Below are 25,304 nucleotides of genomic sequence, written 5' to 3'. Positions count from 1 at the left end.
GCAACCCGTTAATTATAACGCTATAACGTCACGCACCCGACTAGCGGTGTTTTCAGGGGCCGGGCACATTGATGTACTTACTATAGGGGCATCCAGGTACAGACCCCTAGAGGACTCAAGGGTCGCCCTGAACACAAGCTCCTTTCCTGTTACATGTTCCATCCCCATTACCAATACTCAGAAGCCAAAAAATGCCCATAAAATATCACAGAATTGGACATTTATAGGGCAGGCATTAGGGGAAGACAAACTGGGCAAATGCCTGCGGTCCCAAGCCACAAAGGGGGGCCCCTTTATGAAGTGCACAGAGGGGGTACAGCAGGACACTTCTGTTAAAACCTAAACTGTATGTGATCAAACTATTGAGAAATATTGGGTTGTCCACCTCAGGGGACAGTCTTTTTTTTTATTACTCCTATGCATGCATTTCAGGCTAAAAATCATTTTTGTAATCGGGTTTCATGAAAAAGTTTGCCTTCTGTCTATTGCAGGCTGCAGAATGAGTTAACTGAGAATCCATCAGTGAGCTCAATCTCACGGTCCAAAAAAAAACAATGAGTTGTCAGGAAAAACGCTTGTTACCTTATATTTTTTACAGGGTATTATGTTCTTTTTTCACTGTCCTATTACTTGCGTTCCCCACCTTCCCCCCAAAAAAATGCACCACAGCTCAAAAAACACAAGGAGACAAAAACGGATAGTGGCAACGAGATTTTAGAAATCTCATATATTTTGCTTGAATGGAAGAAAAAAATGAAGCAAAAAGCTACTTGTGAATAAAAAAGGGAGGTCAGGACCAGCTACAGCTGTAACGAACCTTCAGCTGCGAGAAGTACTAGTGGTCTGTACAGGATTTCAGCCTCTGGATATAAACATTCACTGTCAGCAAGCAGAGATATTGACAATGAAAATAAATAGGTAAAAAACGTCTTTTTACCCCAATATATCATAGTGTTTAACCCACATAATACGATCATGGTGTGCCCCGGAATAGTGGCGACCGCGGGCAAGGACGAGGTGTGCTGTGTTTGTATTACACCGTGATAACGGCGCAGGAATGCCGCGCAGGGCGGTGAGAGGAAAGCTCTGCCGTTTACTCTGCTAATATGGGGGAGCTGCGGAGGCCGCACCTGCACCTGGTGGCAGCCCACTCTTCTCTTGCATGGAGCCCTGTGTGTGGTACTTTGCATAAATGATGTACTGCCCTGCAGTGTACAAATATGCAAACCATACAGAGCCTAATTATATGTACAGAGGATTATGGTGTCCAAAAAGCAAGTAGATATATTGACCAACAGTTCCATACAGTGCTGAATTATTCCCACCACATAAAGCAGAAATAATACAGCCATACAGTGCTGAATTATTCCCAACACATAAAGCACAAATAATACAGCCATACAGTGCTGAATTATTCCCACCACATAAAGCACAAATAATACAACCATACAGTGCTGAATTATTCCCACCACATAAAGCACAAATAATACAACCATACAGTGCTGAATTATTCCCAACACATAAAGCACAAATAATACAACCATACAGTGATGAATTATTCCCACCACATAAAGTACAAATAATACAGCCATACAGCGCTGAATTATTACCTCCACATAAAGTACAAATAATACAGCCATACAGTGCTGAATTATTCCCACCACATAAAGCACAAATAATACAGCCATACAGTGCTGAATTATTCCCACCACATAAAGCACAAATAATACAACCATACAGTGCTGAATTATTACTACCACATAAAGCACAAATAATACAGCCATACAGCGCTGAATTATTCCCACCACATAAAGCATATATAATACAACCATACAGTGCTGAATTATTACTACCACATAAAGCACAAATAATACAGCCATACAGTGCTGAATTATTCCCACCACATAAAGCACAAATAATACAACCATACAGTGCTGAATTATTACTACCACATAAAGCATAAATAATACAGCCATACAGTACTGAATTATTACTACCACATAAAGCACAAATAATACAGCCATACAGCACTGAATTATTCCCACCACATAAAGCATATATAATACAACCATACAGTGCTGAATTATTCCCACCACATAAAGCATAAATAATACTGCCATACAGTGCTGAATTATTCCCACCACATAAAGCACAAATAATACAACCATACAGTGCTGAATTATTACTACCACATAAAGCACAAATAATACAGCCATACAGTGCTGAATTATTACTACCACATAAAGCACAAATAATACAGCCATACAGCGCTGAATTATTCCCACCACATAAAGCATATATAATACAACCATACAGTGCTGAATTATTACTACCACATAAAGCACAAATAATACAGCCATACAGTGCTGAATTATTCCCACCACATAAAGCATAAATAATACAGCCATACAGTACTGAATTATTACTACCACATAAAGCACAAATAATACAGCCATACAGCACTGAATTATTCCCACCACATAAAGCATATATAATACAACCATACAGTGCTGAATTATTCCCACCACATAAAGCATAAATAATACTGCCATACAGTGCTGAATTATTCCCACCACATAAAGCACAAATAATACAACCATACAGTGCTGAATTATTACTACCACATAAAGCATAAATAATACAGCCATACAGTGCTGAATTATTACTACCACATAAAGCACAAATAATACAGCCATACAGTGCTGGCAACCCAACCGGCACCACTGGGCACATGGCAGCCTGGCGACCTAACCGGCACCACTGGGCACATGGCAGCCTGGCGACCTAACCGGCACTACTGGGCACATGGCAGCCTGGCGACCCAACCAGCACCACTGGGCACATGGCAGCCTGGCGACCCAACCAGCACCACTGGGCACATGGCAGCCTGGCGACCTAACCAGCACCACTGGGCACATGGCAGCCTGGCGACCTAACAGGCACTACTGGGCACATGGCAGCCTGGCAACCCAACCGGCACCACTGGACACATGGCAGCCTGGCGACCCAACCAGCACCACTGGGCACATGGCAGCCTGGCAACCCAACCGGCACCACTGGACACATGGCAGCCTGGCGACCCAACCAGCACCACTGGGCACATGGCAGCCTGGCGACCTAACCGGCACCACTGGACACATGGCAGCCTGGGGCCCTATGGCAGATGTTGCTTTGGGCCCAGGCGGCTTCCACCCTTGGACATGTGCCAGGGTAAACTAAGGGCAGATATTTAGAGACTTCCCTCCCCGCTCCGCACACCGGTCGCCTCCCCAGAAACTGGCAATGCAGCAATGTGATCTCAGGGCCGGGCCGGGAACAAAGGGAATTTCTCGAAAGAAGTTTGGCGTGAGCGGCTGCCAGGCGACCATTGTCTCTGCCCTCGCCAGACATGATCCAGCAGGTTCTCCTGTTATGTCACCAACAATGGATTCCAATCTTGGAATTTAACCCTTCTCATTCCAAAGAAGTCAATATCCTAGATACACGTGAAAAATCTCTCTCTACAAGCCCTTCAGTCATCCGGGAAAGCTGAGTGACAACCTCCGCAAGGGCTGTCCTGGTGGTTATAACTCGGGATTCACCCAGCTTTCCCAGGAACAGATATAGCTACTAATTTTGGCTTCAACAACAGATTCCAAATGATTTATTATCCAGCTTTTCCAGCCTCCTGAATGTCAAATTTCCTTGATTATACATTTCATTGTCGTGCGGTTACATAACTTGCTGGGTGGGAAAGTTGGGTGACAGTCTTTGCGGAAGCAGTAATAGTGATGGTATTGGTTATCACTCAGCTTTTCCAGAGTCCTGAATGGCTATAGATAACTGGGCATTACAGGAATCTTACAAAGCTGGGTGATAACCTCTTTGAGAGCTCTGCTATTTATTATATTGCCTGCCACTCAGACTAGATTAATAGTGATAAGTATCATTTCCTAAATAGCCAGGGAAGCCATTCAGGAGCCTAGGAAAGCTGACAATCCCAGTGCCAGGTATTCTGATTGTTGTGACCCAGCTTTCCTAGAAATTTGATTACAGCTCATATTACCCAGCTTTCCCTGGCTCCTGAGTTTCATATCTGCTCAGATACATGGTGCTATGAGAGAAGAAGAAATATCACAATGAAAGGAAAGCTGGGTGACCACCTCTGTAAGAGCCATTATGATAATAATTTTCAATGTCATCCATCTTTTCTAGAGTCCAGAATGCCTCGTTATGCAGACTAGGAGATAGATCATAGAATGACAAGTTTCTTAGAAATGTAGGAAAGCTGGGTGACAGCCCCTTTATATCCTATTGCTTGCCACACAGCTTTTCCAGGAGCAGATAAACCACATTTATGTGAAAAGAAGTGATATAAAAACTTCACTCTCCAGTGCCCCCACAGGACATTGCATACCCCCATAATTATACACCAGGGGGCAGCTCTGCTACATCAGAGGAGTAGACACCACGTGACGCTTAAGGGGCCCCTGCTGTAGATTTTGCATTAGGGCCCAAAATCTTCAAGTTATGTCTGCAGGAAAGACTGGAGGGCAACAATGGGTTAAGCTTAGTCTGCAGTTTCCCCAGGGGCGTCCTTGAGCAGCCTGCGGGGAGCCCCTGAGGACGCCGCCGGTGCCGCCGCTGCTCGCACATAAACACCGCGGCTGTAGCTCTGCCCCACGATAAACCGCCACAACAAAGGAGCCGTCATACGTATCATGGAGGAGCGCGGATGGGTGACTTCTGTCTGCCATCATCACCCTAATAAATGGTAAATCCACACTACGGTGCCCCGTCTGGTTCTCAGTGACCCCAAACCAGCAAATGTAGGGGATTTTTTTTTTTACACTAATACTGTACTTCCTGTATGTTCAGGAAGAGTTTTCAGCAGTTTTTTTATCAGCAGAGGCAGGATTACAATGGCGGGTAACATGTCTATACACAGCTGATAATACCTGGCCCAATGTTATAGGTCCCCCTCCTTGCACAATGACGTTTGCACACGCTCATTTGACACTTCAATATAAAAGATCGGGTCAGGAGGATGGGTAGTGTACAGGTGTTGTTTCCTGATACAATAGGTTAAAGTCTAAAAAAAAAATCCCTGTGGCCAGTGTGAGAATTACAAGACTTTTTATTCTTACTAAAGATTGTGATACCTTGAAAAGAAAATTGGCAAACATTTTTAAAAGATTAATGTAACACAAAAAAAACAATAATAGGAGAGATGGGAAGTCACTCTCATCAACCAGGACATTTTGTATAAATTATTTTTTGGAGCCTGGTCTTGGGTGTGACATGTGAGTATTGTCTTGGGTCTCAAGTGGAGTTTGAAATATGGGTCTGATTGTGGAATGCGGTCTGGTCTTGGATCTGAAGTATGGGGCCTGGTCTTGGATCTGAAGTATGGGGCCTGGACTTGTCTCTGAAGTATTGGGCCTGGTCTTGAATCTGAAGTATGGGGCCTGGTCTTGTCTCTGAAGTATTGGGCCTGGTCTTGGATGTGAAGTATGAGGCCTGGTCTTGAATCTGAAGTATGGGGCCTGGTCTTGAATCTGAAGTATGGGGCCTGGTCTTGTCTCTGAAGTATTGGGCCTGGTCTTGAATCTGAAGTATGGGGCCTGGTCTTGTCTCTGAAGTATTGGGCCTGGTCTTGGATGTGAAGTATGAGGCCTGGTCTTGAATCTGAAGTATGGGGCCTGGTCTTGTCTCTGAAGTATTGGGCCTGGTCTTGGATCTGAAGTATGGGGCTTGGTGTTGGATCTGAAGTATGGGATCTGGTCTTGGATCTGAAGTATGGGGCCTGGTCTTGGATCTGAAGTATGGGGCCTGGTCTTGGATCTGAAGTATGGGGCCTGGTCTTGGATGTGAAGTATGGGGCCTGATCTTGTATCTGAAGTATGGGGCCTGGTCTTGTATCTGAAGTATGAGGCCTGGTCTTGGATGTGAAGTATGGGACCTGGTCTTTAATGTGAAGTATGGGGCCTGGTCTTGGATGTGAAGTATGTGGCCTGGTCTTGGGTCTCAATTATGGGGCCTGGTCTTGGATCTGAAGTATGAAGCCTGGTTTTGTATCTGAAGTATGGGGGCCTGGTCTTGGATGGGAAGTATGAGGCTTGGTCTTGTATCTGAAGTATGGGGCCTGGTCTTGGATGTGAAGTATGGGGCCTGATCTTGTATCTGAAGTATGGGGCCTGGTCTTGGATCTGAAGTATGGGGCCTGGTCTTGGATCTGAAGTATGGGGCCTGGTCTTGGATGTGAAGTATGGGGCCTGATCTTGTATCTGAAGTATGGGGCCTGGTCTTGTATCTGAAGTATGAGGCCTGGTCTTGTATCTGAAGTATGGGGCCTGGTCTTGTATCTGAAGTATGAGGCCTGGTCTTGGATCTGAAGTATGGGGCCTGGTCTTGGATCTGAAGTATGGGGCCTGGTCTTGGATGTGAAGTATGGGGCCTGATCTTGTGTCTGAAGTATGAGGCCTGGTCTTGTATCTGAAGTATGGGGCCTGATCTTGTATCTGAAGTATGGGGCCTGATCTTGTATCTGAAGTATGGGGCCTGGTCTTGGATCTGAAGTATGGGGCCTGGTCTTGGATCTGAAGTATGGGGCCTGATCTTGTATCTGAAGTATGGGGCCTGGTCTTGGATCTGAAGTATGGGGCCTGGTCTTGGATGTGAAGTATGGGGCCTGATCTTGTATCTGAAGTATGGGGCCTGGTCTTGTATCTGAAGTATGGGGCCTGGTCTTGTATCTGAAGTATGGGGCCTGGTCTTGGATGTGAAGTATGGGGCCTGATCTTGTATCTGAAGTATGGGGCCTGGTCTTGTATCTGAAGTATGAGGCCTGGTCTTGTATCTGAAGTATGGGGCCTGGTCTTGTATCTGAAGTATGAGGCCTGGTCTTGGATCTGAAGTATGGGGCCTGGTCTTGGATCTGAAGTATGGGGTCTGGTCTTGGATCTGCAGTATGGGATCTGGTCTTGGATCTGAAGTATGGGGCCTTGTCTTGGGTCTCAATTATGGGGCCTGATCTTGGGTCTGAATCGTGAAGTTTGGCCTGGCGTCTGAATTATAGGGACTGGCCTGTGGACTGAAGTATGAGATCTGCTCTGAGCTCAAAATTATGAGGTCAGGTTTAGGATCTGAAGTATGGGGTCTAGTCTGGAATTTGATTAACAGGGTCTGGTGTTAAATATTTGGATGTAAATTTTGGGATCTGGACATGCCATTTTCAGAAAAAACATATTTATCAAAGCCAACCCCATGTTAAGCCACGCGCAACACACTCCACCCTCATGAGAAGCCAAACCCAGGCCAAAGTGGAAGTGTCGCTAGAAAAAAAAAATGTCTGTGTTTTACCAAGGGAGTAACAGTAGCAGGTGCACAACACAAAAGGTCTCTACCCTATGGGAAAAGTACAATAAATAATGCGTCATTTTGGGGGTCCTGTTGCAAATTTTGTTCTGGGGTCCTGGAGTTTTGTAGATGAGTCTGAAATAATGACCCCTGCAGGATGGCAGAAGCTACTACACCAAAGGAAAAAAAACATGATTCAATCTTGATTTTTCTTTAATATTTTTATTATATTTTATAAAATGTCATTTTGTTTTCGAGAAACGACGTGACTCACGGGGGTGACTTGTCTTGTGTCCTGCCGTCTGGTACACAGAGAAGATGACAAGCTGGACTGACATTTCGGCACCGCGGTGATGTCACCGGACATTTGCAATCAGACAATGGGGTATTGTATCGAGCCTCTCGCTGAAACAGTGATGCAAAAACGAGAGTCTTTGGGAAAACACGAGTGAAAAGTCAAGTGGAAATTAAACCAAGAAAATCTTCTCAACCCGTAATGTTTGATACATTTTTAAGCTGGTGAGGAAAAAATATCATGAATTTGTTGCTCCCTTTTCCAAAGGTTGGGGAGACTGAAAAACGGCAACTACGAGTTGCGCAAAAAGTTTTACAAACTTTCAATTAGTTCTATACCAGGAAAACTAAAAAAAAAAGTAACGTATGAAAAAAAAACATAAAAAGGTATCAAGAACTGTAAACCTCAAGGAAAACCTGATGGATTTTTTTACAGGAGTTTTTCACGTTAGATTTTTTCGCGCTTTTAGTGTCTACGGAACACAATGTTTTAGACTTGACAGAACCACATGACTGGGTTCATACATCGCATATTTGGGGTTGATTTTCTTTTTCTTTGTGCAGATTTTCTGCGCTTAAAATCAGCAGCGTTTTATACTATCGGTAAAGTACACGAGTTTCCACTGTAATCTCATCAATCCGCTGCGGTATTTTTTGTTCAGAATTCGCATTGGAATTGTTTTATTTTTCTTTGTCTTTTTTTTAATACACAACTTGACAACTCTTTGCGCAGAATTCTTTTTTTTTTTTTTTTTTTGTAATTGAAAGGATTTTTAATTTGGATGTTTTGATTGTCATTTCGATTTAAAAAAAAAAGAAAACTCAGTAGTTTGACAATAAATGGCTACACCCAACCACTAACCATGAGTGGGGAAAAAGTTTTGGTGTTATCATTCATATTCTCTGAAAAAAAGGCCAAGAAAGCAAAAATTCTGCCGAGGTTTGTAAACTTTTGAGCACAACTGTATATTCCTTGTTCTAAACCCTTTCTTTGCATGTTTTATTTTTCTAAAACGACATGCTTCTGCATACAGTGCCTTCCTGATGACTGGGTGAAAGGCGATCTATAACAAGTCTGTGCAGCACAGAGAGGCAGTCTACTGTAAAACAAATAATTGTTACAGCTAGGTACAATGAAATGGTGCTAGACAACCTGAACTCCTTCAGCTCACTGAATACTCTAGGTGACAAATGGATTTTTCCTGATGATTGCTGACAACCTTGTATCCACAACAGTAACAGCACTTGTCTACTGGTCGCCTAGGGTCTGTGTAAAAGCATGGACTGACTGATACCACGATGTTACATTGTTGCACTTTCTCAGTTGATACTTTGTGTGTATGGTTACCGGCGCAGAGTCAATATTCAGAAAACACATCCTCATTGTTGTCATGAGGGACTCATTAGCCGAATAATTACACTTCATCTCCTGTCAAGGCTGAGCCACCTGAGAGATGATGGCATCTTGACCATTGTGCGTGGCGTTGGAGGCGTCCTGACCATTGTGCATGGCCTCGGAGGTGTCCCTACCATTGTGTGTGGTCTCGGAGGTGTCCCAACCATTGTGCATGGCCTCGGAGGTGTCCTGACCATTGTGCATGGCATCGGTGGTGTCCCGACCATTGTCCGTGGCCTCGGAAGTGTCCTGACTATTGTGTGTGGCCTCGCAGGTGTCCCGACCATTGTACGTGTCCTCGGAGGTGTCTTGACCATTGTCTGTGGCATTGGAGGTGTCCTGACCATTGTCTGTGGCATCGGAGGTGTCCCGACCATTGTACATGGCCTCGGAGGTGTCCTGACCATTGTGTTTGGCCTCGGAGGTGTCCCGACAATTGTGCGTGGCCTCAGAGGTGTCCCAACCATTGTCCATGGCCTCAGAGGTGTCCCGACCATTGTGCGTGGCCTTGGAGGTGTCCCCACCATTGTCTGTGGCCTCAGAGGTGTCCCGACCATTGTCCGTGGCCTCGGAGGAGTCCTGACCATTGTCTATTGCCTCGGAGGTGTCCCGACCATTGTGCATGACCTCGGAGGTGTCCCGACCATTGTGTGTGGCCTCGGAGGTGTCCCGACCATTGTCTGTGGCCTCGGAGGTGTCCCAACCATTGTGCGTGGCCTCGGAGGTGTCCCGACCATTGTCTGTGGCCTCGGAGGTGTCCCGACCATTGTCTGTGGCCTCGGAGGTGTCCCAACCATTGTGCGTGGCCTCGGAGGTGTCCCGACCATTGTCTGTGGCCTCGGAGGTGTCCCGACCATTGTGCGTGGCCTCGGAGGTGTCCCGACTATTGTGTGTGGCCTCAGAGGTGTCCCGACCATTGTGCGTGGCCTTGGAGGTGTCCCGACCATTGTGAGTGGCCTCGGAGGTGTCCCGACCATTGTCCGTGGCCATGGAGGTGTCCCGACCATTGTCCTTGGCCTCGTTGGTGTCCTGACCATTGTGCGTGGCCTCGGAGTTGACTCCACCCGAATTACAGAATTCCAATATTGTTACAATATTTCTGGTCTTTGATCTGGCGCTGCTGGTTTCTGATTTAATAATGAGATTGGCACATTTATTTCAGCTTTTAGTCCATGTGGGCCCTCTCTGTCTGACTGACACTGTGTGTGGGGAAACTCTGTGTCTTTCACTGTGTATAGAGACATTCACTGGCTTGTGAATCTGAAGTATGGGGTAAGTGGTACAGTTATATCATTGTGGCACAGCTACATCTAAGTCTACATGGTAGCATTACAATGGCACAATACGGCACTATTACATAGACCTTGTCTGGCAGTGGTACTTAGGTTCTGTATGGCATTATTATGTAGGTTCTGTTTTGGGATTATCTTTTATTCCGCTGTTGCACAGCACAGTTATATGTCTGGATGGTGCTATTATATTGGTCTTATTTGGCAGTATATGGCGCTATTATGTTGGAATTGTTTGGAGTATTATTTGTATATTTACAGCACTATTATACAGTAGGTATTGCATCGAGTCTGTTTCTGTGTGGTACTTTTATATGGTCATGGCAAAGCACAGACTTGTGTATGGATGGTGGCAGTAAATAGGTACAGTATGGTACTATTATTTATTGTTTGACAGTGTCACTTAGGTAATCTATTGCACTGGTATATAGATTCTGTATTGGCAAAAAAGACTTCTCTAATTGTTTCATTGTTGCATATTTATAATATAGTTATATGTTTGTTTGGTGCCATTATTATTGGCACAGTATGGAAATATTCTGTAGGTATTGTTTGACAGTGCTGTTTAGATACTGTATGCCACTTTTATGTACGTTGCTTTATGATACTTTAATATTTCCATGGCAGGACATGGATATATTCCTGCATGGCACCGTTATATTGGTCTTATTTAGCACTCTATGGTACTATTATGTAGTCATTTTTGACAGTGTTATTTAGGTTCGGCATTATTTTATTGGTTCTCTATGGGGCTCCTATTTATTTTGGAACTATTGTATGTGAAATTTTTGGCACAGGAATGTACTATTATGTAGGTATTTTTTGGCAGTATTACTTATGTACTGTATGGCATTATTATGTAAGTATTTTTTGGCGGTATTATGTACTGTATGGCATTATTATGTAGGTATTTTTTGGCGGTATTATTTATATACTGTATGGCATTATAATGTAGGTATTTTTGGCGGTATTATTTATGTACTGTATGTCATTATTATGTAGGTATTTTTTGGCAGTATTATTTATGTACTGTATGACATTATTATGTAGGTATTTTTGGCAGTCTTATTTATATACTGTATGGCATTATAATGTAGGTACTTTGGGCGGTATTTTTTATGTACTGTATGCCATTATTATGTAGATATTTTTTGGCGGTATTACATATGTACTGTATGGCATTATTATGTAACTATTTTTTGGCGGTATTTATGTACTGAATGACATTATTATGTAGGTATTTTTGGCAGTCTTATTTATATACTGTATGGCATTATTATGTAAGTATTTTTTGGCGGTATTATTTATGTACTGTATGGCATTATTATGTAAGTATTTTTTGGTGGTATTATTTATGTACTGTATAACATTATTATGTAGGTATTTTTTGGCGGTATTATTTATGTACTGTATGGCATTATCATGTAGGTATTATTTATGTACTGTATGGCATTATTATGTAGATATTTTTTGGCGGCATTATTTATGTACTGTATGACATTATGTAGGTATTTTTTTGCGGTATTATTTATGTACTGTATGGCATTATTATGTAGGTAATTTTTGTCAGTATTTTTTATGTACTGTATGACATTATTATGTAGGTATTTTTGGCAGTCTAATTTATATACTATATGGCATTATAATGTTGGTATTTTTGGAGGTATTATTTATGTACTGTATGCCATTATTATGTAGATATTTTTTGGCGGTATTACTTATGTACTGTATGGCATTATTATGTAAGTATTTTTTGGCGGTATTTATGTACTATATGGCATTATTATGTAGGTACTTTTGGCGGTATTATTTATATACTGTATGACATTATTATGTAGGTATTTTTTGGCGGATTATTTATGTACTGTATGGCATTATTATGTAGGTATTTTTTGGCAGTATTATTTATGTACTGTATGGCATTAATATGTAGATATTTTTTGGCTTCCTTAAGTACTGTATGACATTATTATGTAGGTATTTTTTGGCGGTATTATTTATGTACTGTATGGCATTATTATATAGGTTCTATATGGGGCTGGCTTTTGTTTTAGCATTGTTGCGGCAGTGTATGGCACTATTATGTAGGCACTATATGGTGGTATTATTCAGTTTCTGTATACAATGTTATGTGGACAGCATTTTCCACAGAGCTGCAGTAAAGACTGACACACAATGGGAGAGGGTCAGGTACCAGGGAGGGAGCAGCCTAAAAATCAGTGAAGAAGTAGATGTTATTCAGGGTCTGTGAATTCGCAAGTGACGGTCCCTCTGGGCGCAGTAATGACAGCCATTAGTGTTTGTCACCAAGCATCTATTATCCTTGCAGGTGACAAAAGAAAAAAGGATTACAAGACTTCAACCAAGAAGAAAAAAAAAAACTATCTTTCTGTATAAAGTGGTCGTGACACAAATACACAAATAACGACTAGCCCAAAAAGTAAAAAAGATAGCAAAGATAAAATGTGGTCCCTCAATATAGTGATGGTATCGGCTCTTGAGCAAAAAGGATTGTCTACTAAAGTTTAATAGCCCATCTTCGGCACATCACCCATTCCCATAATAATCTTGGTTGCTATTCTTTTTTTTTATTACTCTTTTGTGTATTCTTTATTTATTAAATATTACAAATAAAGCATTTATAGAGAAGACCAAAATTGTACCCAGTATCTCCCGTAAGCACCATGTTCTTGTTATGGGCATCTCGGCCTCTTTTATTACATCCAGTTATTTTATTTGCCTTGGCGGCAGCTGCCTGGCATTGGGTGCTAAAGTGGATTTTGCCGCCCACCCTCACACCCAAGTCTTTTCCACTGATATTTATAATCATTGTTTTACAGTGTAATAATGATTGTAACTTTTTATATATTCAGCCAAAGTAAATAACCTCACAATAAGGCCACGTTCGCAGGTTCAGTATTCTGTCCGTATTTTACATCAGTATTTGTAAGGCAAAACCAGGAGTGGGTGATAAATACAAAAGTGGTGATGTGTTTCTAATATAATTTCCCCTAATTGTTCCACTTCTCATTTTGGCTTATAAATACTGATGTGAAATTCTGACAAATACTTAACATGTGCACATGGCCCTATCGCCAATAGATTGGCCTTCTCATCATCCATATGGTCATGTCTATCTTGGATCTATGGGGTATGTCTATCTAAATGAGTCAAGAGGGTGTGTCTATCTCTACAGGTGCTTCTCACAAAATTAGAATATTATCAAAAAGTTAATTTATTTCAGTTCTTCAATACAAAAGGTGAAACTCATGTCATGTCATTACAGAGTGATGTATTTCACGTGTTTATTTCTGTTAATGTTGATGATTATGGCTTGCAGCCAATGAAAACCCAAAAGTCATTATCTCAGTAAATTAGAATACTTTATAACACCAGATTGAAAAATGATTTTAAAATCTGAAATGTTGGCCTTCTGAAACGTATGTTCAGTAAATGCACTCAATACTTGGTCGGGCTCCTTTTGCATCAATTACTGCATCAATGCGGCGTGGCATGGAGGCGATCAGCCTGTGGCGCTGCTGAGGGGTTATGGAAGCCCAGGTTGCTTTGATAACAGCCTTCAGCTAATCTGCATTGTTGGGTCTGGTGTCTGTCCTCTTCCTCTTGACAATACTCCATAGATTCTCTATAGGGTTAAGGTCAGGCGAGTTTGCTGCCAATCTAGCCCAGTGATACTGTTGTTTTTACACCAGGTATTATTGCTTTTGGCCGTGTGGACAGGGGCCAAGTCCTGCTGGAGAATGACATTCCCATCTCCAAATAGCTTGTCGGCAGAGGGAAGCATGAAGTGCTCTAAAATGTCCTGGTAGACGGCTGCGCTGACTTTGGTCTTGATAAGACACAGTGGACCTACACCAGCAGATGACATGGCTCCCCAAACCATCACTGATTGTGGAGACTTCACACTAGACCTCCAGCAGCTTGGATTGTGGCCTCTCCACTCTTCCTCCAAACTCTGGGACCTTGATTTCCAAATGCAATGCAAAATTTCACGTGAAAACAACACCTTGGACCACTGACAACAGTCCAGTTCTTTTTCTCCTTGGCCCAGGTAAGACGCTTCTGTGGCCCACGTCCTGGACACGTCTGTGTGTGGTGGCTCTTGAAGCAATGACTCCAGCAGCAGTCCACTCCTTGTGAATCTCCCCCAAATTTTTGAATGGCGTTTTCTTAACAATCCTTTCAAGGCTGCGGTTATCCCGGTTGCTTGTGCACCTTTTTCTACCACACTTTTTTTTTTCCACTCAACTTTAAATTAATATGTTTGGATACAGCACTGTGTGAACAGCCGGCTTCTTTAGCCATGACCTTTTGTGGCTTCCCCTCCTTGTGGAGTGTGTCAGTAACTGCCTTCAGGACATCTGTCAGGTCAGCAGTCTTCTCCATGATTGTGGAGCTACTGAAACAGACTAAGGGACCTTTATAAACACTTAGGAGCCTTTGCAGGTGTGTTTTTGTTAATTATTCTAATTTAATGAGATAATGACTTTTGGGTTTTCATTGGCTGTAAGCCATAATCATCAACATTAACAGAAATAAACACGTGAAATAGATCACTCTGTGTGTAATGACTCTATATAATATAGGAGTTTCACTTTTTGTATTGAAGAACTGAAATAAATTCACTTTTTGACGATCTTCTGATTGTGTGAGAATCTCCTGTACCTGAGTCTGGAGAGCGTCTATTTGTAAATGACTTTAGAGGGCGTTTCTACCTGGGAATGAGTCTATAGCCGGCCATACTCATCTGATGGCTGTAGGCCGAACATTCTTCGGTCGACCTGATGTTACCTGGCTCTCCCCGACACAGGAGCGCTCATTCGGCCGAGTGGCTTCTGTGTCCTATGTGAGAAAATCGCCGACACACATCAAGTTCGGGGACAATTCTGATGCCTGAACCAAACTATGGAAGAAGGTTGAGGTCGTGTGCCACAACTCGAACTTCAATGGGTCCATTCATCCCTAATCCTGATGTGGTTCCCAATGGTGTTCCCCCGATCAGACACAGAACATACCGCCATCTACTGCACTTGTGACGCCCGCTACAAAAGACTTCCTGTGATTCCTTTTGAACACAATGGCGCCCGGCCGGGGTTGTCACAGCAACTTCACAACTGTCACTTCAAAGGTGGATGTTACAGAGGAGCTAGAAAGGGACGCGAGCTAATTAGGAGCGGGGGACGTGTGTTCGGTGATGAGACTTGCCGGCTGCTGACAGGGGAAACCTTGTTTGAAGTGAGACTCCGGGAAGACTATGTTATATCACAGCATGGATCCCGGGCCCCGATGGGTGCTGACGGCTGGCGATGCAGAATTCGGCACAGTTCAGGAGGATCCCTTTAAATTGTAGCATCTACTTAGAGCCTCAAACACAAGAATTGTTCAAGGAACGTTCCAGACAAAACTGAGGTTTTGACATAATAAAGGAGCTCCTTCTGTCACCCCACAATGTGACAGTGAGCCTGATGCTTTCCCTGCTGAGGCCTGTGCTCCCCCAAGGCTTTCCTGAGCCTCTGTCCATTACGGTACACCACTGTAATACTAACAGGCTATAATGCTTAGGATCATGGTGTATTACAAAACTTTATAGAGTTTGTCTGACCCCAGGGGGGTAAAAGCAAATACAATTAAGTTATTAAACTTTTATAAAAATAAAGCCGCCACCCTTCCTTTAAAAAAATAACAAAGTTGATAGATTACTATAAAAAAACATATATTCATCAATATTTGAGTCCCGGACAACCCATCTAATAAGGCCATGAAAATAGTAAACTAAGCAAAAGCCATCGAAATGGCAGAAACGTAGTGAGGGGCGTATGATGGTCTCACTATATGCCGGTACTGTATGGGGATAGTTGTGCACTGTGTAGCAGAATGATGTGGGTGAGCTATAAAAGTAATATTTGTGCATTATATGGTAGTATTTTTGGCCACTGTATGTGGGTATCAATTTGTGGGCACTGTATTGGAGTATTATTTTATGGGCACTATATGGGAGTATTATTTTATAGGCACTGTATGTGAGTATTATTTCATGGACACTGTATGGGAGTAATATTATGTGGGCACTGTACGGGAGTTTTATTATATGGGCACAGTATGGCAGTGTTATATTGTGGGCACTGTATGGGAGTTTTATTTTATGGTCACCGAGGGAGTATTATTTTATGGTCACTGTATGGGAGTATTATTTTGTGGGCACTGTATGGGAGTATTATTTTATGGGCATTGTGAGTTTAATTTTATGGGCACTGTATGGGAGTATTATTTTGAAGGTAAATGGGTGTATTATTTATGTATTTTATTGCAGTATCATGCAGGTGTAGCACCCCCACGGCCGCAGGGCCGAGGGGTACCCGGTACCGGGCCTCTGAGTCTCTGTTCTGGGGTTGTCACGGTGGCTAGACCCGGTCCGTGACCCTGCTGAGGGGCGTACAATGAAGGTGGAGGTATGGTGATGATATTGTGGTGGTGCGGTGCAGTGCCGGTCGCAGTAAATAACGAGGACACCAGGTTGCAGTCTCTTTACCTCTTTACTGAAGGCTTCAGGGTCCTCAGTCCGGAATACGGTTAACCAGGCTGCACAAGTCCGGCCGGTCCGATGGCACCTCCAGAGTTCCCTTTGCAGGTGGAAATCTGTGCCTACCTTCTAGCGCTATGTGTTGTGGTCCTCCCCTGCTGTGCTTACGGGGTAGTCCCCACAACTGTTGTGTCTGTTTCTCGTGTTCCCTCACAACTCGATTCTGATGTTCTTCCACGTCCCCCAGATCTTACGGTTAGGACGCACCCGTATGATGGGTAGGCTCGGAGCTCTTCCGGGACCCTAGAGTCGCCCCACTCCTGTTGTTACCCCCTTGTGTCTTTCTAGGTCAATTGGGTGAGACAGCCCGCCTATAGCTGACTGTCCTGCCGTAGGTTTGAAGTTTGGCCTGGAGCTCTATACTTCCTCGGCGTTCCGGCCACCGGCTACGCGCCTCAGTAGGATGTTGCCTCGTCTTACAGCACGACTCCTACTGGTGTTTCTTCTTGTTGCGTTGATCTTGTTTCTCACTCAGCACAATGAACCTCGCTTCTTGTCCTTTCTTGGGGTACCGCCGCTATATCGTGCAGGCGCGGTCCCGTAACGTTCTCTCTCTGTGTGCTAGGCCTCTGTCAGGATCCCACCCCTGACAGGGACCCCCCTGAATCTTCCCCTGCAACACCCTCTGCCACAGGATGTTGCCTGGTTCCAACCCAGTCAGCTTCTGACTAACTTCCTATCTAACCCCCAGTTTTACCAGATTGTGAGGAGTGGCCTAATACATAGCACCCTTAGCTCCCCCTGGAGGCCAGACTGTGAAGTGTATTGGTGTATGTGATACCTGGTCAGGTGAACTCCTTCAGTGCCATCAGACGTACCATAGCCCCCCTTAGCGGCGGAGCATCAGTACTGCAACGACCAGGACTCTGGGGCGCTGCACAGGTACTGTAGGAAAATTGCTTGTCCCTAATATTTATGGCATTACTGTAGGTGAATACTATTTATGCATTGTATTGCAGTATCATGAGGGTAAAGTATAGGAATATTACGGTACTTGAGACTCTCAGACAGTATTATGTGCTTGCTTTAAAAAAGTATTATTTGTTTATTGTAATGTACTGTTATGTGGGTAGTGTGTAGCATTAGTATGTCATTATTGTTTGCTACTATTATGTGGATATTGTTTAGGATTACTATTTCTTTATATTGTACTATTATATATGAACATTATTTGTGCACTATATGACAGTATTATGTGGCACTGTGACAGAGTATTAATAGTTTATTGTATTGTGGTATTCTGTGGGTTCTGTATAGGAGCATTATTTAGTTACATTGTACTAATATGAGGGTACTGTATAGGAGCATTATATATGCACTTTATGACAGTATTATGTCAGCACTATATTGGACTATTATTTAGTGTATGTTACTTTTATATGGATATTGTATAGGAGCATTACTTGTGCATTTTATGACAGTATTATATGGGTACTATCAGCGAGTATTACGGTAATAGTTTATTGTATGATACTATTATTTGGCTACAATATAGGTATATTATTTGTTTTTTTATGGTTCTACTTTGTGTGTACAGTATGAGTATTACAGTATGAGAGTATTATTTGTGCATAGTTCTACATCTTATATTAGCACTATAGCTGGGTGTTATCTCTGCGCTGTATTGTTTTTTGGTGTATGGCAGTATTTTTTGTGCATAATATTACATACTATTTGAATTATTATTTGTACATTGTATCACAGTATGATGCGGGTACCGTTTGGGAGTATTAGTTCTGCATAGAATGGCATATACTGTGGGTAATATAGATGAGTAGTATGACATCACGTATTTTATGGGTACTGTATGGGAGTATTATTTTACATGATGTATTATACCCCGTAGGAAAGTATTGTTTTGTGTTTTACACTATATGGCAACATCTCAGTACTATAAGGCAGAATTATTTGTGTAATGTACAGGTGTGGGCTCTCCAGAGCGGACAACCTCTGACTGTCCCATAAACACCAAATGGGCCGAGAAGGTGGTCTCGATTGTGGCTACAGGACATCCTCTCACATGTCTCCCTTTCAGGTCCAATGTGTAAAGACTGTATTAACAAGGGTTTATATGAACGCTCCCCACCCTCAGCTCCATCAACACATCAATATTATCAGAGAATTAGGATCTGATCTCCAGGACTTGGCGGATGATGGAATTCCTGTCATTTTTGGAGGAGTAGGAGCCTGTGCACACCACAAAGTGCAGCACGGTCACTGCACGAAAGGTCGCCATTTCCGAGCACCTCCTGAACACGGTCACTATTGAGCGGTTTACAAATAAAATTAATTCTTAGTGAATTAATGATTTAGCTGAGTATCTGAGCCTGTCGAAAGCTGCGTGCCCACGATCACGGGGTTAGTAATGTGGGTGTCTGGTGGAAACCTCAGTATCACTAACCAAAGGGCTTGACGCCAGCTGTGATTTGTGAGAAATCACAGTTGCCATGAACCCCAACACTATTACCCCGATTACCACCACACCAGGGCAATCAGGAAAAGCCAGCCAAAGAGCCAAAATTGGCACACATAATGTGATGCGCCAATTCAGTGGTGGCTAAGGGCTGGAATTTTTAGGCTGGGAAGGGGCCAATATCCCAGCCTGATAATATTAGCATGCAGCTGTCTTCTTTACCTTTGCTTGTTATCAATATAGGGGAGACCCCACGTCTTTTTTATTTATTTATTTATTGGGCTAAGCAAGGCTAAAAACACCTTTTAGTGCCAAATGAATAGCAGCAATAAAGGGTGCAAGATTATAATATGTTGGGGGGTTGTGACATTAATTATCTGCATTATCTCCCTCTATCTATGTACTTACGTTACTGAACTCTTTGCTTTTGGCAACTTCCTGTTTGCTCTGCTGCATGTTTTTCAACCAACTTTATTAGGAAAAACAAAAGTACAAAGATGCCTTAAAACCGCATGTGAGCTGAGGTGCGGGAATCATGCTGAAATTCAGCAGCATGAAAACCTGAACAAACACTGATTGTAGAAATGTACCCTAATACTCAAGAGCTGTACTCCTAATTCTGCAGGCTTCAGAGCAAAACTCTCAGCATAACTTGCTTGTTCTGGGAAATCTCATTCTTCAGCTCGGCCCAAAACTTAACAAACATTTCTGCAAAGTAACTAAAATTCAGAAAGATGTACAGCTCTGGCAACAATTAAAATGTTCAGTTTGTCTGATTTTTCTCCTTATAGGTATATTTTTGAGTAAAATGTAAATTGTTCTTTTATGCTATAAACTTCTGACAACATGTCTCCGAAGTTCCAAGAAATAAATGTGTTTTTTTTCTGACAAAGAAAAATGGTCAAAATTTTTTTAAAAAACCCAGTGCTTTCAGACCTCAAATAATGCAAAGAAAACAAGTTCATAATCATTTAGAAACAACAATACTAATGTTTTATCTCAGGAAGAGTTCAGGAATCAATATTTTGTGGAATAACCATGATTGTTAATCACAGCTTTCATTCGTCTTGGCATGCTTTCCACCGTTTTTTTTTACACTGCTTCTGGCGCAAAACTTTAAGCAGTTCTTTGTTTGATGGCTTGTGACTATCCATCATCCTCTTATTTACATTCCAGTGGTTTTCAATGGGGTTCAGGTCTGGAGATTGGGCTGGCCATGACAGGGTTTTGATGTGATGGTCTCTTGATTTTTATCAGAGCTGTATATTGTCGGCACGTCTCTCTGGTGTCAGCCATTATACATAAATGATAGAGAAAAACCGAAAGGACCACAGAACTAGATCATTGCCATTTTACATCCTCAGAAGATTTCTCAAGAATTTCTTTCTTCTGTAAAGCAAAATACAATGCCTGTGCATGGTGCATTACCAGAATAGTGAGTGCAGCTCTGGAGTATAATACAGGATGTAACCGAGGATCAGTAATGTAATGTATGTACACAGTGACTGCACCAGCAGAATAGTGTGTGCAGCTCTGGAGTATAATACAGGAGGTAACCCAGGATCAGTAATGTAATGTATGTACACAGTGACTGCACCAGCAGAATAGTGAGTGCAGCTCTGGAGTATAATACAGGATGTAACTCAGGATCAGTAATGTAATGTATGTACACAGTGACTGCACCAGCAGAATAGTGAGTGCAGCTCAGGAGTATAATACAGGATGTAACTCAGGATCAGTAATGTAATGTATGTACACAGTGACTGCACCAGCAGAATAGTGAGTGCAGCTCAGGAGTATAATACAGGATGTAACTCAGGATCAGTAATGTAATGTGTTATGGACTGGTAATTTAGGAGCAACATGCGACGAGCTCTGAGCAGGTGGTAACTATACTGACCGCAGTTCCTGATCTTAACACAAACACTAGCAGTAGCCGTGGGATGTTCCTGTCACTCCCTGGACACCTCGTCACAGCCGGAGAACTAGCTACCCCTAAAGGTAGAAATAGGAAAGCTATCTTGCCTCAGAGAAGATCCCCAAAGGATAGGACAGCCCCCCCACAAATATTGACTGTGAGAGGAGAAGGAAATGACATACGTAGTATGAAACAAGATTTAGCAAAGGAGGCCACTTCTAGCTAGATACATAGTACAGAAAAGAACACTGTGCGGTCAGTAATAAAAACTAGAAAAAGTCCACCGCAGAGATATGCAAAAATCTCCACACCTGACTAAAGGTGTGGAGGGCAAAATCTGCAGCCCAGAGCTTCCAGCTTAGCTGAATAGATCCATATTGATAAGCTGGGCAAATGAGCAAAACATAGAATGTGCTGAACAATAAAGTCCACAACAAGTGGACTGCAAAAGAACAAGCAAGGACTTATCTTTGCTGAACTGTACAGAGTGTCAGGGAAATCCAAAAGAGCAGTGGCTCCAAGCAGGAACAATTGACAACTGGCATTGATTGAGGAATAAGGCCAGACTAAAATAGCCGAGCCAGAAAGACGATCAGTGGAAGCAGCTGCTGGTGCTAAATCCAAGAAGCAGCCATACCACTCAAAACCACCGGAGGGAGCCCAAGAGCGGCACTCACAACAGTAATGTATGTACACAGTGACTGCACCAGCAGAATAGTGAGTGCAGCTCTGGAGTATAATACAGGATGTAACTCAGGATCAGTAATGTAATTTATGTACACAGTGGCTGCACCAGCAGAATAGTGAGTGCAGCTCTGGGGTATAATACAGGATGTAACTCAGGATCAGTAATGTAATGTATGTACACAGTGACTGCACCAGCAGAATAGTGAGTCCAGCTCTGGGGTATAATACAAGATGTAACTCAGGATCAGTAATGTAATGTATGTACACAGTGACTGCACCAGCAGAATAGTGAGTGCAGCTCTGGGGTATAATACAGGATGTAACTCAGGATCAGTAATGTAATGTATGTACACAGTGACTGCACCAGCAGAATAGTGAGTGCAGCTCTGGAGTATAATACAGGATGTAACTCAGGATCAGTAATGTAATGTATGTACACAGTGACTGCACCAGCAGAATAGTGAGTGCAGCCCTGGAGTATAATACAGGATGTAACTCAGGATCAGTAATGTAATGTGTGACTGCACCAGCAGAATAGTGAGTGCAGCTCTGGGGTATAATACAGGATGTAACTCAGGATCAGTAATGTAATGTGTGACTGCACCAGCAGAATAGTGAGTGCAGCTCTGGGGTATAATACAGGATGTAACTCAGGATCAGTACAGGATCAGTAATGTAATGTATGTACACAGTGACTGCACCAGCAGAATAGTGAGTGCAGCTCTGGAGTATAAAACATGATGTAACTCAGGATCAGTAATGTAATGTATGTACACAGTGACTGCACCAGCAGAATAGTGAGTGCAGCTCTGGAGTATAATACATGATGTAACTCAGGATCAGTAATGTAATGTATGTACACAGTGACTGCACCAGCAGAATAGTGAGTGCAGCTCTGGGGTATAATACATGATGTAACTCAGGATCAGTAATGTAATGTATGTACACAGTGACTGCACCAGCAGAATAGTGAGTGCAGCTCTGGGGTAGAATACTCCAATACCCCAATATGTACATAGTGACTCAACTTCATATGTTGGTTACATCTGAGCATATATAATCTGTATGACATTGTATTATACATACATACTGTAGTATTATATATTCTATTAATGGAAATACAAATGTGATTATATCCGTATTAAGCATCTCAACCTCTGCTGTCAAATTGCTAAAATTGTTTTCCAAATTTTTTGAACCAACCTCTACTAGGAAATCATATTGCCTCCCCAAAATATATTAGTTAGATTTGTTCCTTGGGATGTTGCGCGTTAACTAATATAGTGACCATTGCAGGCCCCAGCTTTCCCGTGCTCCTGAATGGAATATGTGCTCCATTATGTAGAGGGATGTCCATTATTCAGCGACACTAAGTAACAAGACAGGTATAGAGCTGAGAAGAGCTGAGTGACAACTCCTCTCATTTGAAGCCTAAACTAAAGGATATTTTAAGTATTTTGGAATTATGCAAAGAAATTTCCTCAAACTGTCAAAAAATATCCTGCAACCCCCCATTTTTTTTTAGAGATTCAGTGATCTGTGACTTGAACATATCTCATGATGAGATTCCAATGTTGGAAGGTATAATTATATAGCTCCCCTTTAAGAACTTGACAGAAATGTCCGCATCCTTCCCTCTTCATAGCACTATAGCAATATAATGCAACCAGTGGATTGCCAGATACTAGACAGACCTGCGATGGGTTAATTATAAAGAATTTCTATCTTCTTGCTGACACCATATAAACCTTATACAGTATTATAAGATGATCTGATACTAACTCCCGGCTCTCTGTGTATAAATGTCTCTGGAGGCTCTCAGATCTGGAAAGCTGTGAGATAAAGTAATGATCATGGGGGCAGGGACTCCTGCCATTGAAAACCACTACTGTCAGCCTCTACAGCAGACTAAAATGGATGATAACAGGGAACAATAGCTTGCAGGATATCAAAGGCAATACAGACTTTAGATTTAATGTTCCTGTAAGAAGAGAATTTAGTTATCATTTATTGAGTATAAGCCATCCATCTCATCTCAGAAGGGGTCCCGAAATGGGGTCCGCAGCCTTCCCCCATTTTGTCCATATAATTAATTACCTGTTCAGCAATGAGTTTAGGACTGTGGAGGAATAAAGAAGGACATTGACAAGTTTCCCCATTCTCTGGCAGCAGGTAAAGTGGACAATTGGATCAAAGATCCTTAAAAGATCTCCAAAAATCACAGCCACCGAGGACCCCAAAATCTGAATAGAGACTAGCTATACAGTTTTTTGTAAAAAGTAAACCTTTAGTTTTGATTGAAATTCCCCCAAAACATCATAGCAATGGAGAAAATGTAATTTAAAAAAACATTGTTTAAAGTCACATTGTAATGTTTGGACCACAGCTGCCCCAGAACATCTTAAAATTACATATGAGTATTAGAACAATAAGTAAAGATGTTCTGCAGCAGCAGTGTATATACGCTGCAGCAAACATACAATACTGGAGCGAGTGACATGAAGACAACAAGTGTCTTGGAGTAGATGATGCCTTGTTTAGATGGCACTGAAGTGTGCAGGAGAATGACAATAAGATGCCAGGGTTCACAATGGCATCGCCACAGTGAGAGATGGGTACAGTACCTTCCTGTAGTACCGCCAGACTCCGGGCTGAGCCTCCTGGGGCTGTCAGTTTGGGCAAAGCAGCGAGGCTGGATGTTCAGCCAGAAACAGAAGACAAACAGGGTGTGTTTATAAGGAGTGAGACACGAGGAGGCGGGAGGAGGATCACATCCAGAAAGAGAGTAACACCAACAACACATCACATCCTGATACAGTGTAACACCAAATACAACTCCCTGGGTGTAACACATCACAGCCTGATACAGTGTAACACCAAATACAACTCCCCGACTGTAACACATCACAGCCTGATACAGTGTAACACCAAATACAACTCCCCGACTGTAACACATCACAGCCAGAGACAGTGTACAACTCCCCGACTGTAACACATCACAGCCAGAGACAGTGTACAACTCCCCAACTGTAACACATCACAGCCTGATACAGTGTAACACCAAATACAACTCCCCGACTGTAACACATCACAGCCAGAGACAGTGTACAACTCCCCGACTGTAACACATCACAGCCAGATACAGTGTAACACCAACTCCCCAACTATAACACATCACAGCCTGATACAGTGTAACACCAAATACAACTCCCCGACTGTAACACATCACAGGCTGATACAGTGTAACACCATATATAACTCCCCGACTGTAACACATCACAGGCTGATACAGTGTAACACCAAATACAACTCCCCGACTGTAACACATCACAGGCTGATACAGTGTAACACCATATACAACTCCCCGA

At 42.6% G+C, this 25,304-nt stretch overlaps 1 protein-coding gene across 1 annotated transcript in view; it reads right to left on the bottom strand.

Annotated features, from left to right (window-relative positions):
* Positions 1 to 24,656, bottom strand: part of PAQR8 (progestin and adipoQ receptor family member 8) — a 37,680-nt gene extending 13,024 nt beyond the window's left edge. The window contains exon 1 of the mRNA XM_077291690.1: positions 24,561 to 24,656. The gene's annotated coding sequence lies outside the window, so the exon portion shown is untranslated. The remainder of the gene's footprint in view (positions 1 to 24,560) is intronic.
* Positions 24,657 to 25,304: the final 648 nt, after the last annotated feature.

Source organism: Ranitomeya variabilis, chromosome 2, assembly GCF_051348905.1.
Source record: "Ranitomeya variabilis isolate aRanVar5 chromosome 2, aRanVar5.hap1, whole genome shotgun sequence".
NCBI classification, from domain to species: Eukaryota; Metazoa; Chordata; class Amphibia; order Anura; family Dendrobatidae; genus Ranitomeya; species Ranitomeya variabilis.
The sequence above is the reverse complement of the archived record's forward strand: the minus strand, read 5'-3'. Positions and strand labels throughout refer to the sequence as shown.